This window comes from Apostichopus japonicus, chromosome 1, assembly GCF_037975245.1.
Source record: "Apostichopus japonicus isolate 1M-3 chromosome 1, ASM3797524v1, whole genome shotgun sequence".
NCBI classification, from domain to species: domain Eukaryota; kingdom Metazoa; phylum Echinodermata; class Holothuroidea; order Aspidochirotida; family Stichopodidae; genus Apostichopus; species Apostichopus japonicus.
Genome location: NC_092561.1, coordinates 7,765,646 through 7,786,650, shown reverse-complemented (window position 1 = coordinate 7,786,650; position 21,005 = coordinate 7,765,646). Strand labels below are relative to the sequence as shown.

Below are 21,005 nucleotides of genomic sequence, written 5' to 3'. Positions count from 1 at the left end.
ATTGGAAAGATCTAGGTTTGTTGGTCCCTGAAGATAAGTTCAAAGCTCTGTGATAAGTTCGTTGAGTACAGGAAAACTCGTGGGATAAATTAAAGACATCACTTCCATAACGAAATTACTAATAAATTGAATGACATTACAAGGGATAGGCAAGACGCCGATTGTATTGTTACTGCACTGAAAGGCCAAAGTGGAACTAACGTTGGCTATACACAGAGAGCGCCAGAAGAAAGAAAATAGCAAAAGGGTATAAAAGGGCGCCTGACAATGACGTAGACTATATAGCAAAAGGCAGAGAGAATCACTATATACACTTGCATGTAATATTTACGTATATCTATTTAAGGTGCCGTCAAAAAGATTCACAGGATAAGAATTTTTGGCAAAGTGGTGAAATGAGAAGTTAATAACTTGCAATAAATTGATCAATTCTGCCCACCTTTATCGAATGATCAACCCCATCATTTAGTTGAAAATTTCTCAGCATTTTGCAACAACGTGATGAATTGCTCATTTAATGTAAGGGAGCTTTCCTTTTTTCTTTTTTGATCTCCTTAATAATGCTAACAGGATTTCGTTGAATATTATCATTTCAACAGTATGAATCAAACTGTTCAAAAACACACACTTATGATGTGTGTAATTAATCATTTTCGTAACAAAGTGTTACATTGATCAAATAAAACATGACATCAATTGATAAATTTTATTAAAAATGTCAAATCATTTTTTAAGTTTTAAATTTTGTTGTTGTTGAAGAAAACCGTTCATATGCAAAGTATACGAGTACAGGTGGGTAATTTCACCATTTAATTGCAAACTATTAAATTTTATAAATTTGACAATTTTCAACATTTTTGCAAAATAATAAAAAATAAAGTTATATTCCTGTTTGATACGATCATCATTCTGATATACCCTTCGTAGTTTGTCGCTTGGAGTGGAGTGAACTTCTGATTCCTGGTTAAAACCAGCACTTTAATTGTGTTGATTTTGATAAATTCCAAGTTCTTTTTCGATACTGACACTTCGTATGTCTTTGAGATTAACAAACAATCTTGCAGGACCTACTACGAGTACTACAGAATGCATGAGCACGCGTACAAATATAATTTTTCTTGGAATATGAAAGAATACAGGTGTATATAGGAGTACACAGCTCTAAGAGCAAGCATGCGAGTACCGTATTAAATATTGTTCTAGTATGTAAAAAAATAGATTTCAAAACACTGCCTCGGGTACGGGTACGAGTATGGTTACAACAGCATGAGTAAGAGTACAACAGCACGAGTGGGAAGTACAACATCATGTGTACTAGTACAACATCATGTGTACTAGTACAACATCATGTGTACTAGTACAACAGCATGAATTCAATTGATTGGAAAACTTATTTCGGGTTATTCTCGCTGTAAATGTGCAAAAAATGAAAAAAAAAGTTTCAGTGTCCATAGACAATGCGGACGTTTCAACAATTAGTGCATGGGTACAACAGTACAAGTATAACTCCCCTTGTTACGAGTACACATTCTAGTGCAAAGCTTTTAACGCGAGTACCAGAACTTAATCTTTCTCTAATAGCCTATCCATACTATAGATTTTCAGAATGCCAATGGAACACGTATCCGAGTACCATACAGTAGGGTGAGTCCGAAGAGAGGCATAAACTATGCTAGAATGCGAGCACAAGTATGCGGACTTACACTAAAAAGTCTGTTGACTAAAGGATTAGTCATGTTAAACTCTAAAATGAAAAAAAGAAAATTTCGTCGTGCACTTTTCAACATTTGTAAGTTTGCTTATTTATAAATGTATACTGGGCAACACAAGTATTGGAACAAAAACAACCATTCAAAGTTTACTAATTAATGCCGCGAGTACAATTATCAGTTCAAATCCATGTGCGCTGGTACAAGTGAATACGAGTACAGGTAACTATGCTAGAAGTACCAGTAAGATATCGGGCTCGCTACAAGTTTGCAAATAAGGGTCTTACGGCTCTTATAACAGTTCACCCATAGTCGTCGTGTACCAAGTCTTCTCTTTTCCGGCAGCAATAATCACCAACAAGAGAGTCAACCCAAAGAAACCCGGACCATTCGAACACACAGTGTATGCATAGACGTTTCTTTGTCCCAGTTAGTAGCAATTTTTTGGGTTTTGAAAGCTTTTCCTTTTTGAGAATTTGGGTGGGATTTCAACATGGTTTTTATCACTTTAGGCGTAAACTATTTACTCCTCAACACCAAATATTGGTTTTTTTAATCTGATAATTCCATGTTAGCCAAAAGTAGACCTGACAATATCCATTCGTTACGCATCCCTCATGGATCGTAAACTCTATGCTTTGCCTTTGGGCATCGTCTGAAACGTTTAAATCCTTAAAGAGCCGGTGAGCGGGTAAAAATTTTAAAAAGGAAATAATATTTTTTCCCACTAAATTAAGTTCAATGATCATGCAGCAACAAAACCCAAGAGTCGGTTAACAGATGAATCGTGTAGTTAAAGTTGGGTGTTCGTTCTATTTCCAGGGGCCGGTCCAGGGTGGTGAGGTCGTCGAGTGTACACCCCACCCCCCTTTCCCCACTTCAACATCACACAAGAAATTAGAGTAGTTATTATCACATCATCATTGCGTTTAGAGATAAATCTACTCTAAAAACTTTTCAGAATGAACCATTTTACGTTATTTGTGTGCTGGGGGAGGATCCTCACTCCCCGACATGGGACTCTGCTTCAGGGACCCCAGAACTACACCCCATCCTTTGAAAAATCATGTATCCGGCTCTGTGTTCAGTCACCCAGTCATACCTCAGTTCTCCAGAAGCTACGAGGTCTTATGTGGTTACAACAATTTCCTTGTTCCTCATTATCGCATCATTAACCATTTAATCCGCTTAAATGCAGAAAAAGTTTGTGTCTCACAAAATTAATGTAATGCTTTTTTGTATTATATCAATTTATTTGCAAGCATTGACGTCACCAATTAATTGGTTCCGTATTAGCTGCTGATTGCACGTGCGCATGAATATATGTTATGCTTGAGGATCTAAACAAATTAACAACCGCTATTCTTTCAGAGTACGTGTTCAAGGATATTTGGGAGTGCTTCAGAGTATTTCGGATTGTTTTTAAAGTTAGTGTTAGAATGCCGTTTTGTTGCACATGTTCGAAATGCTCCACATTTTAAGCACCGGTGGTTATTAGTTTGTTATGGCTTCAAAATTGTTTTAAAGTGTTTCATGGTATTTCTAAAAGAAATGCAAGAAAAATGCTTTCATACATACTCTACGTGCAATCACACGGTCATAGCTTGCTATTGTTACAGAATGTTACGCAATATTGTTGAATGTTTCAGAGCATAATGCATGGGAGTGTTTCGGAGTGTTTTCTACATATGTTAGAACACTGTTCTGTCATAATAGTTATAAATGCGCCACATGTAACTATATGCATGGATAAATATGCTCGGTATTGTTAACAGTGTTCCAGTGTTTTTTTGTTTCAGTGTTTCTAAATTTGCAGTATAATTTTATTATTGCATGATGGATATAGTTATTTTGAATAGCCTACAAATATCAATTTTCTTCAAGATTATATTCCACTAACTTGTGTCTTCGACAGAGAATAGGTCGCAAAATCATTGGAGAAAATGAAAACAAGCTTAAGATTTAAGGACAATATGCTGATGAAAAGCCTCTGATTCTATGTGGATTATTTTGGGGGCACACTATAGGTGGGGGTAGGTGGGGAGGTGGGGAGGGGTAGGTGGGGAGGGAGGGACATAATACATATAGATATATACATAATGTGTTTATATCTTAGGTGGGTAGGTGGGGGTAGGAAAAGGTGGGGGAGGGAGGGGTGGTCTCATACTGTTTTCAGGTAAAGAAGAACATTTATGTCAAGTCTATTGTTCTAACATAGAAACTTAGTCGCCATCAAAATTATGAATGCCTCTATTGTAACTGGATCATCTTAACACTTTGTCCCCAAAAAAATTCTCACTTTGATTCTAAAATATTGCAACCCTCGGGGACGTTTATGGAAGTAGTCTTGACAATTTTTATCAAAATAAACACACACACAAATTCTCTGACTGAATTATCTTTGTTTTAGTCAGTCATCTCATTTACCAACAAAAATGCCTTCAAATTGACAACCTACATAGTCTCGCATTTTTTTACAGGTGGTCTCTTTAAGGCAAATCAAAATGAAGTTAAAAGTGTAAAAAAAAAAAAAAAAATGAGAAGGAAAAGAAAAATATGAAGAGCAAAAAACCAGAAAAGTCACGATTGATGTCAGTCGTGGTGATTAGATGTCGTTAGATCTGTCTCCGTATAGCCCCGTATTCTGTCTGGATACAGAAAATAATAATAGAGACGACTTGCCCTTCCATTGGTGAAACAGATAATACAAGGGGGGAAATAGCTACTGTATATGGTCCATTGAAACAAAATTTGAAGCGGGGAAAAAACAAATAAAAAAGAAAAACGATCAAACATCAAAATAGGGACTATGAAATTTTTGTTTCTCTACTTGAAAGAGTTTTGAATAAGTTGTAAATAGTAGGGCATTCTGAGTCAATCAAAAATCCATATAATATGGGTTACGTTTTTCCGTTTCGGTCTTCAGTTCTCAATTTTCGCCGTGGGAAGAAAACAACAAGTCTGTATTTTGCATCGGGGAGAGGATAAGCAGGGAACTCCCTGGGATAAGCTAGCTAGAAGGTACATGATATGCAAAGTTGCAATTCGTACCAACCAATTAGCCTGCATTTTACTCCACGTCTTTTGAAGAGGAGTGACCCTCCAAGATTGGTGAAAATTGATATTTATTGGGGAAGCTGAAGTTGATAGTTTTACATATAAATTGCTGTGTGTCTGAAGTGTCTGAATCTTTAAGTCTTAGAAGATATCAAGTTTTCAACTTTTGTTGATATTTTTGTAATTTTGTAAATTGCATCTGGCAACAGCAGAATGAATGAATGAATGACGTCATCATGGCAATTCGTAGCATGAGGCAACTTTGAAATACATATTTAACCACATAGCCTATATATAGGCTATTTATAGTTTGGCGGCTGCAAACTTATGACTGGAAATGGCCGTGGCAACAGACCGGAGCAACTTTGAGGGTGGGGGAGGGGTTGTGGTGGTAAGGGGACAAACATCATCAAGGAGTAACAAATCAAATTATTCTTTTGCACTAGCACAGGGTCAAATGTTTCGTTTTCTGCTGGAATGTTGAAAGTAAAGTAATTGAGTTTCCGCTGAAGGAGGTCAATCACAAACTGTTACGCAAACATGAAAACTTATGAAACATATTCATGTATATAATGGACTACACATACCATAAATACATGACTTACAGACATTGCCAATAGTCATGATTAATAACATGATTTATTGTAAGGCATGTACGCAGCAAGGGGTATTTCAATGATCCACCTAACGTTCCCGAACTATATATACCGCGCTACAGGACTTTATCCCAAATCCTTTTATAGCGGAATTCGGGGCTTACATCAAACGGCTGAGTTTTGAATGCTTTCTAACAATTTTTTTGTTTATAGTCCAAACAAGTTTACAAATTTTAAGGGCAGGTCAGTTATATATATTTTTTATATAGAATGGACCTATCTATTATTACTGTTAAATGTGGAAAGCTCTTTTAAGGTATAATATAAATAATGAGGTCTACACATAAGGCATAAATTATTAATATATATATATATATATATATATATATATATATATATATATATATATATATATATATATATATATATAAATAAATATATATATATATATATATATATATATATATATATATATATATATATATATATATGTTTGGCTATGTTGGCTCGCTAAACTTTGGAATCCTCCCAAAAGTTGGACACACTATGTGGTTTGTGATGTCATAAAGGCAACTGTTCTTAAAAAGGTTTACTTTTCTGTCATAAACCTTTCTCATTGTTGATTTATCCTTGAAATCTGATATATTTGGAATGTTGCTTAGCTGCGAAAGTTTTCTGTATGAAGAATTTTTGTCAAATTTGCAGGTAGGAATAATAATTTCCTCTGTCAATAAGCGAGTTGGTTATTATTTAGAGAAACAAAAATCATGCTAAGTTGGGAAAAAAATATATATCTTCGTCATACAACATGCTATGAGATATGGTTTTGATCATAAAAAGATGTAGAAATTTCAAAAAATTGTATTAAGCAATCGATTAACCATATACCACCGGAAACACTCCACAATGTTTATTTATAGTTATTTTTAGATTAAAAAAAATTGGTGGTAAGCTGTAAAATATTGTGATGTCATTGAAGGCATAATAAATTGTATAACATCGCAAATTTTGCCCAGCCAAATATTCCTTAGTAGAACTAACAGTTCAAGTTGAAGAACACAACAATGACAAACTTATGACAAATGTACATGAATGACCGTTTATCACTATAGGTTATTCGCTAGAGACAAAACAAAAATTGCCAAAATCTGCTAGTTCAACAGGTTGATAAAATTATAGTCAGATCATTAAACTATATCTGGCGAAAAAAAGGAAGTACTCATCGATGGGTTAAACGCAGCTATATGGACGTCTCTTTCACTTTCCGCCGATGCTTTATATATAGAGTTATAATTTAATGATAAAGTTCTTAATTACCCATCATGGTCTATTTCCAGCCCACAAAGCGGGGGGGGGGGGGGAGCGGGGGAGAAGAAGACAGAAACGAAATAACTGCATGATCACATTGACTCCTAAAAGTGCAAGAGACCTTAAAATATACCGTGAATTGTGAGTATAGTATAAAACGTCCTAGTGGGGTGCCACTTGCACCCATCACAAAAGTACAGCAGCATCCTTGAGATACAACCAGTTTGCGAGAGAATTGAAACAAAGGCCAATTGTCTCCGCCACCACTGATGTAGCCGTATACATAAAGCCGTGATAGGAGGTCTTAGACAATCAACAGTAATTGGTACTCACCCCCTCACTTTGAAGAAGAAGAAATAGAAAACATGAAAAAAAAAATGATTATTGGTTTGAAGTTTCTTGGCTAAAATTAGACACATTTTTTAGACCACTTGCCAAATACACGACTCATGTAGGATTGGTTTTAGTCATAGTAATGTGAGATTTGGTAAGTATGCAAAATTAAAGGAAGCCATTCTCATTCAAAAATATTTAATTTGAACCGATGGCATTAACAACAATTGCCTATAAATTTATATGCAAATTAGATTGTGTATATGAATCGTAAACTGTGTAGGGTAGGCCTGGACTAATAAGTATTGTGAGCACAGATGTTTTTTTTTTTTTTGCAATTTCGTAATTAATAGAAAGTAAATGATCTCAATCGAAGACGTCACTGTAAGAGACGCTTTGCACTGGCCAATGATTGGATTACGTCACAAGTTTTGTAAGTTTATCAAAGATTGCGATGCTAATCACTGGTCAAGTTTGTTTCAGAAATTGTTACTTGAATGTACATTTTTAAGGTCGGTTATCTTTAATAAAGGTTAAAAAGACTATAGAAATAGGATCGATACTCTGGTATGAATGGTCAATTGAATCCATTTTGTGTGTGTGTGTGTATGTGTTTATGTGTGTTTGTCAGTTGAATGTCGCCGTGTCCAACCGCTGTGTATTTATTATACGGTTCCAAGCGTTGGAAAGAAATGCGGGCAACTAGGTAAGTCATTTATGTATAACTTGTATAACGAGTACAATAATATTGGTGCGAGTGCAAATAGAATTCCCTCAAATTCAAATATTGAAGCTATATCTATTTTGAAGTAATGCTCGATAGGTTAAGTAAAAAAGGTCTACCAACCCCAAAAAGCTGATTTAAAGCGTTAGTCTGCATAAATAGGTATATTATACGAACTGTACTAGGGTTTATAGTACAAATCGCGTTACCAGATGAATAAATTGAAAGGTATGCGGCGTTTTGTTCAAAATACGAATGTTCTTTATTAAATGGGTGTCAATAAACCTACTTCACAGTCGAGCACATGTTTTCGAATAGTACAGTGTACCGTCCGTCTGGATTGTTTCTTATGACAGGAATTTTGTTTAAATAAGGACCTGTCAAACTTCGACCATAGTCCCCCCACCCCCCCCCCCCCAAATAGAAATAAAAAAAGAAACGGAGAAGCAGGCTGCCTTGATTTAGACAACTAATGACAGAGGTGTGTCATTAAGAAACCAAGTGGAAATTTTGCAGATGTATACATGTAAGGCACCAAGCTAGCAAGGAAACATGGTCAAAACAAAACTGCACAAACGGCCTTCCATAACTTGTCATCATGAAATTCACCTTGCAATATTCCAAACCTTGTTTTACGTCGTCGTCGTAATTATGTTATAATTATTATAGATGAATAAGAACAACCATGGACGCAAATCATGCCGACCTAACCTGAATAGTGAAGAAGGGGTAATTGTGGGAAAATTTAAAGGGCGGGAAGGGGGGGGGGGGGGATCGGAAGTGGAGAGAAGGGACGTGGAACTGTTTGAAAAGCAACATGTGGGGACGGAGTTAGGCATGGAGGTTGACAGATTGGGGAAGGGGGTGGCGGGGTTTACTTGGGGAAAGAGGAAGTGGGAAGGTCATCGAGAAGTGGAAACGAAGGGACAGATGAAAAATTCCTTCAAGGTAGAGAGGTGGGAGAAGGGTTTTTCTGAGATAAGGGAAAATGGAGAGGAGACATTGATGGAGTAACCGAATACCGCGATGGACGTTACATATACTCGGATGTTTTTAACTGCAATCCGATAATCAAGAGTTAATCGATTGAGTCCAGATGACCGATATAAATACTAATGTGTGAAACGTCAGAGAGGGGTGGAGTGTTGTGGGGTGTGGTTGGGTTGGGGAGGGGGTGAATCGCTCTGAGACTACACTTTCAAGATAAAGACAATGTTAAAGGCATATAGGGAAGTGCACTGTTCCTAGTTATCCCACCCCACACCCTCCATCCCGACTACATCAGTCCGTTAAGATGACTAGAAATGAAACTAGGCTAGCATCCATTTAAAATATAGTAATTTAATGCAAAATGACAACTCGACAAACAGACGTTCCGTCCAATTTGACAAACTTTCCGGTGTAAAAGTACTACTTCATGAGACTTCGTACATGGCTTTGGCTTTAGCCCAATCGTGTGGGGGGGGGGGGGGTATATAGCTATATAACATTCTCCTTAAATGGAGGTATGTATGCAGGCTCATAAAGATTTGTCCACCATTCCATAAAGTAATCCTACAAGTAAGCCATTTGTGTTGTTTCCTTCTTTATCGTCTTTCTTCTTTTTCATCTCTTTCATCTTCTTCTTTTATCAAAATAACTAGTAAAAGTGGAAAGCACTTTCCCCTCATATTTTTTTTCTTCCGTTATACTTTCCTCTCTTTCTTTTCATATCCTATTATTAAATTCCACTTCTTATTGTCTCTTCAAAGTTCCCTTAACCTCGTCGTCGTACCCCAATGAGACGCGTCCCGCAGACAACGGGGGGAAACGTGTACCGATGTGTACCATGAAAAGTTGAAAAGGGAGCGACACGCCGAAAAATATGGCATTCATTTATATAAAATATTCCCGAGACATGCTGAGCGGGTGAGATGTTAGGGAATAGACCCTTAACGTTTGTCATTGAGAAGGGCGAAAAATGTACTAGAGCGTACGGCTGGGCTACACGGTTCAATGCTTCATAATCCTCCCATGTGACATGCTCACGTACACAAAACTCAGTAGGAGGGCGGATAAGATGTAGGCCAAGAGCCAAACAGAGTCGAAAGAGTCGAAGAGAAAAAAAGATGACGTAGAAATGACGGCGTGGAGAGTATGGTCACCGGGATGTGTCAAAGTCAAGGTTAGCAGATTTTGTTTTCTTGATATTTGACGAAAAATTTCACCATGCATTATAACTTCTAGTCCAAAATAACTCTCTTGAAAGAAAAACGGAGTTAGCCTGTGAACTTCTAAACAAAAAGGGAAACCTTCACCATATGCTCCTTTACCATATGCTCGAGATATGCAATAATAATATATACCGATGACAACGTCAGATTGGAGTATCTCTTGGTGTCTGGTCAATTTCTTGGAATACGAATGCTTCAAACTGAAAAAGGCCAATCCAAAATAACTTGAGGGTTTCAAATTAACTAACCTTATATTTTGCGATTCATCCCTCCCCCTCTTTTCTCAAAAAAAAAAAAAATTATATATATCTTGATCTATGTTTGTTTGATATTTTTTTGTATTTTTGCATTAGAATTATGAGGGCCGGAGATTTCAGAGAGAGCCGGCTTACAAAATCCAAGTTCGGACAATGTTTTTTCTATACTTAACTTTCATGTCCCGTATCAAAGCACTTGCATACTAACATTATGAACAGTATATGGATGTCATGTTCATATCATATACAGGTTAGGAACTGTATACTCTGTCAGTCAGAGTGTATACTTTGAAATATGATATAGTAACCACAGTATGAAGTGGTTTTAGCATTAGAAAACTGCCTGATAGAATAAAAACATACGACCCTCTCTTAATTTTCAGTTCTCAATTTTTCCCTTTGCAGTATATCACTGAGCAATCTCATGAATGTTTCTCACACACATTCATTCTATGTTATTATTTAGTGCTTGACTCATAAAGTACTAAATATTCATGCTCATTACTGATTTAAGTTCATTTCTGTTTTTCATTTCTTGTTAAACTAATTACTGAAGAATATGCATTCTGTTTACATTTATTGCTTGACTCATTACTGATGAATATGCATTCTCTGTTTTTCATTTAGTGCTTGACTCATTACTGATGAATATTAATTCCTGTTTTTCATTGAGTGCTTGACTCATTACTGATGAATATTCATCTTCTGTTTTCATTTAGTGCTTGACTCATTACTGATGAATATGCATGATCTGTTGTAATTCACTGCTTCACTGATTACTGATGAATATTCATTCTCTGTTTTTATTTAGTGATAGACTCATTACTGATGAATATGCAAGTATTTTACTGATCACCGATGAATATTCATTTTCTGTTTTCATTTAGTGCTTGACTCATTACTGATGAATATTCTACTAGGTGCTGATGAAGGTCGATTATAAATTCTCTGTGATTTTTAGTAAGTGAATTCTCAGTGATTTTGAATAGTGGTGACTAATATTGATCTTGCCAGAATATTTTAAAGATGGGGTTGTAACGGCGGGGGAGTAGGAGTTACTGGTGATCTCCCAAATAAAATTAACATATATCGTGACATCTCGGCTTTTCGGATTGTACCAGGAGTCATCGGATGTTATCCAAGGTCAAATGATGTGCGGTAAAGGTCTAACGATGTCGTTTGCTCTATCAAAAGCCAACACAATTTCGGTTATGCCAATACCATAATATAAATATGACGCACTCACCGCGTGTGTTGAATGACCCCCAACATTGTTATAGCTCTCGCATTTTAAAGTCTATTCTTGAAACCGAAACTCTAAATACTGACCGAACTATTTCGATATTGGCGACCATGTCAGATTACGATCCCAAATCGATTTCTTTATATTTGTTCTAGTTGTACCGAATTGTACTATATAGGGCTGAACAATACGCGTCGATCCATGCAGTATCCGTAACACGTGTTTTTTGTAACAAACATGTTTAGAGACAAACAACATATTAATGTAAGGATTCGAAACGTGCCTTATCGCGACCTGGGAAAAAGAAAGATAAAAACCAAGAAGGAGAGAAAAAAAAACCCAAGCTGGCTTCCATGAAAAATTGACATCATAATTACAAAACAATTTGTCTCATGCAAACCATCGTGGGAACAATTATCGCCAGTTCTTTCTTCTTCAAGAATGGTAAAAACTTTTCGTTCGAAATTCTCCTGATTGTGGGGGCTTCTTGTGGGGTCTATAAGCAGTGTCGTATCTTTTTTCATTGCCTGTGAAAAAATGTAAGTTGGCCCGACAAAAGCATGACCAATGCACTTCATCAAAACCTATTTATGAACCCGAAATTTTGACACCATATTTCTACGGAACACTTTAATGAACATTTTTCTTTCGTAAGTTCAGACAGTCTATTGAATAAAAAAAAATATTTGCTGTCGATGTAACAGAAATGGACTCCCTGAGGTTCACAAAATCGTGAGCTTGGGAGAGGGGGAGGTGGGAAGAGGCGGAGCTTGGGAGAGGGGGAGCTGGGCAGAGGTGGGGGGGGGTGGGTGGGGAGCTGGGGAGCTAGGAAGAGGGGAGAAGGGGTAGGGTATTCTGCTTTACCTTGCATGCACCTTCCATCTCATGTTTCATATATTTTTTCTTACTGAGGGAGGTGGACTGAAGAGGACAAAAAGTCAGGAAAGGGTTCAGGTGTTTTGCATCTTGGCGTGGCGCGTGACAAGACATATATTTTAAGGGGGGGGGGGCTTTGCTAGGGGCAGGTATGACCTATTCTCTATTCTGGGGTGACAGGCAGATAGTTGGGGCCTAAGTCACACCCACACCCGCGGCAGATCTCATCCCCAAATTTGAGCTCACGTGACGATTATAGGAGTTACGACTCTGGAAGTATAGCATTCATTATACACCCCACCAACTTTGAAATACACGAACCTTGACCACATGACCTTTGACATTTACGTTAATTAATATGCTTTAAGCATTCATAGAAAGATTATTCGTTCCAGTAGTCATTACTTCCCTACATGGGGTATGACACTTTTTCATATTTTGTCTATTTTAACATTTGAAACCTTCCTTAAAACAATATCGAAAATCGTTCTAAATTTATAAATATATAAAAATATACATTTTGTCGTTCTTTTCTTTTTTCCATCTCTCGATATCATTCTGATACTCCGTCTCCCTGATAGGTACCCCCCCCCCCACGCCCACCCTCTTCATCCTATCCATCGATATTTGTTTAAGTTTTGTCAAAGATACCGTAATATTGTAGTCGGCAGAATAACTTGGCAAAGAGGTACCTTATCAACTGAAGAGAGGCTAAAGTTTTTTTTTTACGGAAAAGTGAGGTTGATGAGTTTGTTTGTCGAATGCCTTTGTCCTTAAGTGGTCCCGTGGGGTACAAACGACCCTCACTGAACTTGAAATTAGGCACGACCAAGTTGACTTGAGTCAAGTCGATTTATTAAACATTCTCATATAGACGGCGGTTGTCGTTTTGTGGAAAACTCCGAGGCTTAGTAGCTTGGACTGAAAATAGGTCTAATTCTGCGTTCTTGTCGGGTGTCGAAAATTGATTGAGGTGTTGACGAAACCGTTGGAAGGGTAAAAAAAAAATAATAATAATAATAATGAAATACAATAAACAAGGGGTTGCTTTTATTTATCGTAAAGATGCTCAGTAACATAATTAAAGGGAATATGCGACAATGGTCTTTTAGAAATATCAGTAATTCGGAAGCAATTACATAGTGGTCTAAAGAGTCACGGTTAGCGGAAGTTTGGGTAATATTCCAAGGCACTTCCGGTTAAGAAGTATTGCGAAACCTTGGATACGATGTAGGGAACTGACGGCGGTCACATCATGCTTTCGGGATGGGGTGGGTGGGGGAGGGACGGAGGGAGGGAGGGAAACGACGGGGAAGGAGACAATAAAATGGAAGAGAGGGGACGGGGAGGGGAGGTGAGGTTAGGGGAGGGCAATGGTATGGAAAATAGACACTTTAAGGACACTTAACTCTTGTTATAATATGGAAAATGTACACAATACGTGTTGCTATTCAAGACTGTATATTATCCAACATCTGTAGATATTTTGAACGAGGCAGTAGGCTCAAATTAGGCTGAAACTAAAATGTGATTATGAAATTGTCTCTACTCAATGGATCAGTTAGGTACAGGATACCTTCCGTTATGTTGGTCAAGTGAGGAAAACATTCTTTTGGAAAGAACAAACAAAACAGAAGGAAAAATCGAGGTAATAATAGTTAAAATAACCCAACAAGCACAAGAACAATAACAATTACGAAGAAATAGTTAAATCGATGCCATTGGCAAAGATGGAACCGATACACAAAAAGAAAGAAAAAAATTATCCACCGGTGGACTAATCACGTGGTCCTACACTATAGTTGCATATGTATATATGTATATATATATATATATATATATATATATGATATAGATATGCAACTATAGTCAATAACATATTGCTCTCATTAAACGGACAGACCTGATGTAGACATAGACCTATCTCTTCTGTTGTAAATATTATTTGAAATATAAATCACGGGGATTTGTAGAGGATAAAGTTTTGCTTCATCTTACCTCAATCCCCCGCCATTATGATCTATCTCTTACTTAGATGTGATAACATCTTTTGTCTCAATTAAAAACATCGTGTTAGGCTTTAGGTTATTCAACCCGGGTTCATAAACCTGTATAGACCTAACCCATTCCGATGGAGAGTTTATTTTTTTAGGGCTCATCTGATGAAGGAGGTGGGATCGACTTTATTTCAGCGATGGTTTTATACTCTAGTTTAAGTTGGGTTCCTAGTGACTGAAGATTGATTCGAATCTAGGGGGAGGGAACTTCACTTTATCCATTATTGACACCGACGATCATTGCCTTTCGGATAACCCATTATGCTAATACTGCAAACTTTGCACGTACATGCAGACATTTGAGTATACGGTATTTAACTACAGTTTTTGAAAGCGGGGGGGGGGGGGGGGAATCGTACATCAAGGAAACTTCGCAGACAGATCAAGTATAGTTTGCACGTCACATGTATTACGTTCTCCGCCGTTATTACGTCATCAAACGGTCAACGGTATATAGGCCTATGTTAGAAAAAAAAATTGACTCGTGATGGGGAAGACATTTATAAATAAACAGCATTAAAAACAGAGTAGATATAAAAATATAAAAAAAATAAAAAGATATATAATTACTGGTTGAAGAGAAAAAAATATCGAGGATATTGACCCTTCTTAAAATTCAGGGGAGGTATACAACATCGGGATTTTTTTTGGGTTTCTCCCTCGGATTATTATGGACATAAATATTTGTCCCCCCTTTTCTTTAAGGTGGAAATCAAGACACATAAAGTTTAGAGTACGGGTTACGGTCCGCCAGAGCGGGTCGAGATCTAAGGACTACCCCAACAACATCGGTAAGTATACTGGCGACATCGGCAGGCTTTTGATGCTCGTTCTTAATCTCTGTGACCCGTGAAGGATGTCAAAACTGGTAAACAATAGGCCCTGTTCTATTTTTGCCACCCACTCCACGCTTTTCTCTAAAGAATGCCAAAATCTGTCATTTTTTTGACGGGTCCTTATAGACCCTGTTTCCTCCTTAACACCCCCCCCCCTACTTACACACACACCTTAAGTAGGACGTAGTTTCGAAATAGACCGATAAAAGAGTTTTTAATTTGCGTCCGAAAACAAACATGTAAAAATATTGAACGGCACCGCTGTGATAGTAAGTAATAGGTCATGTTATTCGCTTTATTAATCAAAGTCATTCTGACACGCGGGGAAGAAAAAATAATATATATATATATTAAAAGACCAAAGAGAACGACCGCAACTATCTGTTTATTAATAATTATAAATTTAAAGTAGGCTAGGAGGGTTTTCGGGCTAAGTGGAATTCACAAGCGGAAGTGACTGTAAGGAGCACAAAAGTTCTTCTTTTTTCCGTATGTAATTAAGCGTAATTGTTCCAACCTGTCTCCATGAATAAGATACAATTTTTATTTTCAAACTTTTTGTTGAACCGTGGGCTTATTTATTATGTAGAATGATAACACAAAATCACAGCTATATACGTATTTTGAATTAATTTATTTGAATACAATTTCTTGCCTGAGGTGATGCATACACAAATACTACTTTGAGGTTTAACTGCTACATAAGAGATATCTAAGCCAAGTCTATACGTCAAAGGTATGTAATTTTGCCAGGGGACGCGCGCAATCACGTATACTTCTAAGGGGGAGGGGAGAGTAAAATCAGGGGAATTCAGTCCCCCCATCTCCCCTACCCCCATCCTAGTATACAGTGCATCCATATATATATATATGCATATATAACACATACCACTCTAAACTGTATATTTTCATGTCCATGCTTTAAAGCACTCTTATTTAAAGTATCAACAGTTCCCAGTCTTTGATAGGAATATAGTCTGACTCATACTGTCAGTATGAGTGCTTTGGAAGCGGGGCATGGAAAAACACTATATAAAAAATAATGTGTATTTTATTTGTTATAGTTTTGGTATGTGACTCGTGTGTAGGATTTAAATCCTTTCCGGATATATATATATATATTATATATATATATATATATATATATATATATATATATATATATATATATATATATATATATATATATATATATATATATATATATATATATATATATATATATATATATATATATATATATATATATATATATATATATATATATATATATATATATATATATATATATATAGGCCCGTGGTTCGAATCCCGGTGGAGGCTGAAAGTTTTTTCACTGTTCTTGATTTTCCAACTCATTACGATTTTCATATATATATATATATATATATATATATATATATATATGACAGTGCCAATTTCAATCACATTGTTGATACAAAAATCTGCCGCTAAAAGAGTAAACACGTTCATAATATCGTTTCATAAATTGATTACCCATGGCATGGCCTCTGTTAATGTCAAATCCTTTAATTACCAAAAACTTTTTGGGAATCAATATAAGATTATTATTATTATTCGCAATTTTCTTTTCCTCCTAAGGTTGAAATAATCTTGCTATTTTTGCTTTTGGTGTTGACTCTGTCGGAAAGTTGCCCTTTAAATGTATATGGACTCTTTGCCCTTGGCCATGGCTTTAAAAAGTGCAGACAATTTTTTTTTTTAGGTGTACAGCGTAAACAAGCAGACCTTCACACAGGTTGGCTGAATAGACATAAAATCACCCATCGCGTATAGGCCTATTTATCACAAGGCATTGTGAAAATGCGGCAAAAATTTAATTGAGAAAGACAGTGAGAGAGAGAAAGAGAGCGCGCGAGGGGGGGGGGGGGGTGGAAGAGAAAAATAACATCAAGTAAAATTTTAAATCTGAAACAGAAAGAGAGCCTCATCTGCGTAGTATGTGGGAGGAAAAAACATTTTTTTTTTAATTATGGAAACAGGAAAAACATTCTGTTGTTTTGTTTGTTAAAAACACCTGTTTTGATTCTGCGAAATACACCGAATTACTGTTTGAAATTATCGATTGCATTTTTCTTATATTACATGAATCACAATAATTTGTATATACTTGCTGACGTAACATTGCTGAACGGCGCAAAAAACAAAACTGATCGATGTGTAGTTTATAAAGTTAAAGGTCACATGGTAACTACAAAACGGATTTTAACATGAATCATTGTCATATATATGTGTAGTAAGAAGAAAAATAAGCCCCTAAATACACAGCCCCCAACCCCTACCCACCCATGAATTCATTAGACGATTTTTAACCCATATGTCTCTATTTGTTTTGTTTTTCCAACACAATGCCATATCAAAGGACTTATTTTCCTATATTCAATATTTATTAAATGACGTCATTGATTTTCTTCTTTGTTGTTTCTTGTGTAAGCTATACACCAATGATTTCCAAAATGTAGATGATGGGAGGTGGGGAGGGGGGGTGGGGGACCCAATTATCACAGCTGGGCTTAATTGTAATGATATTTCGTATACAAAGTGCATTTCCATGAACAAAAGAACAGTATTCCTAATAATACTTCATAATTATATGTTTCAGACATAAGAACATTTCCAATGGGTTCTACCTTCTATAGCGAGGGTGTGGGTTATTGGATGAAAAAAAACCCCACTTATTTGGGACAATTTTTTCTACAATGTTCTTTCAGGTCACGCTTCGAAGAACTCGTTTGTATACTTACAGTGCGAGCAGTATGGATATCTAGTTCCTATGAGATAAAGGTTAGGAACTGTCCATTCTGTCAGTACGAGTGTTTTGAAGCATGATATGGTAGAAGAGTATGAAGTGGTATTAACAATAGAAACTTTATCCAAACTGGCTGGAAGTAGGTGGGGGAAAACTGTTGAATATGCATGAGATAGGCTATAACTTCAAAACCGTCAACGATATCTGCCCCAAATCTTAGCATGGCTAAGAATAATTGTTCAACCAAATAATTATTGTAGAGAATTTTAATTTTCCTCTCAGAAATTGAGACAAGTTTGGACGTTGCCGACCATTTACGGATTGGATTTGCTAGCGTATCTTAAAGTAAATAGTAGGGAATATTTATGTACAAAACAATTACGAAGCCTTCCCTGCTGTGACACTGTCCTACTGTACCTAAGTTAACAGCATGAGATTAAAGTATTACCATTAACAAAGTACAAATTATGTTAGCGATTAAATTCATTCACGGAAAAAAGCAAACCAAAATTTTATGGATGGGTAAGTATGCGAAGGAAATAAAAAAGTCGTGTTAGAGCGATGATACTCAACATCTCCGAAATATCAAGATTACTCCATACACGTGCTGTTTTTTCATGGTGATGGGATGTTGCTTTGGTTGCCAGCGCATGTATAAGGATTTACACATACCGAGTACGGTACTGATTTAAATTTATCTACAGCGCGCCACCATAACAAATCGTGGCGCTATACATGTATAGCTTAAAAGTGCAAATACCGTAAAACAAATTCACCGAGGCTTTCACTAATTAAACCCTTATATCAATTTGACATTGTTTCAAATAATTGACGTGGCAACGTGGAAGGTACTGTATGTGAAAAAGCTTCCAGCCTCCACCGGGAATCGAGCCCGGGCCTCCCGCTTTATATGCGGACACCCTAACCACTAGGCTATGGACGCTGGTATATATATAGCCTAACTCAACTGTTATGTATTGCGTGTGTTGGTTGAATATGTTCCTTTAGGTCCCCTCATTCAACTTTCCCTTTCGCTTCAATAGTTTCTAGTGAAAAGATTGTGTTTTTTCTCCATTGTTATCAGTTGGTACACTACGCAAGTCCTTGAGCCAGTTGATCACTTGTCTGCATACGGACCGTAATTACATGTAGCCACTGAAACGGGTGGCATTATTACACGAAAAACCCTAAAAATAAGTCACTTTCCAGGTCTTCGAGTGGATGTAGTTCAGGAAAGCTTTTTCTAACGGTTGCCGAGAAGTTTGCGCAATATAAAAAATCCATGTTAAGGGACCCACCCACATAGGCTCTCGGAATTTGTAAACTTGAATTACTAATTTTACATATATGAGAATTTTACTATAACTCATGCGATGAACCTTCTCATTATCTAGGCCTAAACGGTTATTTTCTATATATATATATGTATATATATATATATATATATATATATATATATGTATATATATATATATATATATATATATATATATATTATATATATATGTATATATATATATATATATATATATAAGCTCATTTGGTGTGTCGTCGCGCGCTGCCATACCATGGGAACGGTCTGTGTGCGCGCCCAACCTCAGTGTCACACTTTCGCGCGCGTTTTTTATTACATCTTCTGCATACACAGTTAAACTAATGTTGTGATATAGGCTGTTTTAAAGTTTAGATTTATTGAGACTTTTGTTATGAGAATAATTGTGCAATGAACACTTACCTCTGGGTATTACTCATCATCCATAGGCCATGTCTAATTCACGATGAAGCGAATTTACACTTATCCCTGGAAAATCCATAGATAATCCCTGATATCCTTAGTTTCCATATGTTATAATTCATGATTCGACAGACGACATTGCAACTTCAATTAAAAACGCCCACGCGCAACCAGTTTAATGCAACTGAAAAATCCCTATTGTTCTATCATCCATTTTGTATTCCTTTAAGGTTTAGCAGTTATATCAAATGTTACATAACTGCCAATTTTGAGAACTTGAACGTACTTAAACCGTATTCTTTGATAATCACAACGTAGTGGAAGATCCAACATGAAGTTTCAGTTAACCGTTTATCCGAATATTCCAATATATCTCAATGCCGTGAGGCTCCTCTTTAAACATACGACAATTTCCAGCCCTAAAGATTTCCAAATCTTCGAGTGGAGAATAGGCTGTAGGCCTACACCATTTTTCGTTTTTTTGTTTGTTTGTTATCGTCTAGTTTGCAGAAGATCCCAAAACAAGATTCAACGTGCTTCCATGGTGAACATGTAGTAGAAATAGTTCCATATATAAAATCCCTGCCGTGGATCCTAATAGCATTGAGTAATGTTCGTGTCTTGAAGGCAGACCACAGGACCACAGGCTGTTGTTTTCCTGTATTAACGGTAGGCTGCGTTGCAGAAGTTACCTCCAATTTACAAGAAGCCAGATAAGAAAAAAGTTTAAAATATTTACATAGTAAACTACAATGTTGGTATTCGGAGGCAAGCCAACAGCTATCTTAAAGATAAACTCTGCTAGACATGATATCTTTAAAATGTGCTAAAACAACGAAGATTTCATCTTTACAGAAGCGATTTTTATAAAGTTTGTATTCCACTCAAATTAGTTTGAAACACTTAACGATTGCATCATTACCATAAAATAGAAGTAAGTTTTCATCTTCGATATAACTTTGATTAAGGTGGAAAATGGGCTACAAACACTTGAGTTATAGGTGACCATTCTAGCTTATTTTGGGGGACACATACAGAAGACCTTTAAAGCCTTCATAGTAACATTGGTCAACGGGATAAGAATGCTTAGAAAGGGTCTTAGTTTTGTGTGTGTACACATAGTTTCTTTGTTGGCGATTGCTAACGGCACACAAACGACGGGCTGTTGTTTTATTGTTATTCAATGAGGCAAGCTCAATTATAGCTTGTATGCATTGAAAGGGCCTTCTTTATAGTGAAGGTAAACGATTTGAAACGCTTAACAGTCTATTTAGATTTTATTTGATCATGG

The 21,005-nt window shown here is 36.4% G+C and overlaps 1 protein-coding gene across 1 annotated transcript in view; it reads right to left on the bottom strand.

The window, feature by feature from the left end:
- Positions 1 to 20,691, bottom strand: part of LOC139966195 (uncharacterized) — an 83,674-nt gene extending 62,983 nt beyond the window's left edge. Inside the window, exon 1 of the mRNA XM_071969013.1 lies at positions 19,715 to 20,691. The gene's annotated coding sequence lies outside the window, so the exon portion shown is untranslated. The remainder of the gene's footprint in view (positions 1 to 19,714) is intronic.
- Positions 20,692 to 21,005: the final 314 nt, after the last annotated feature.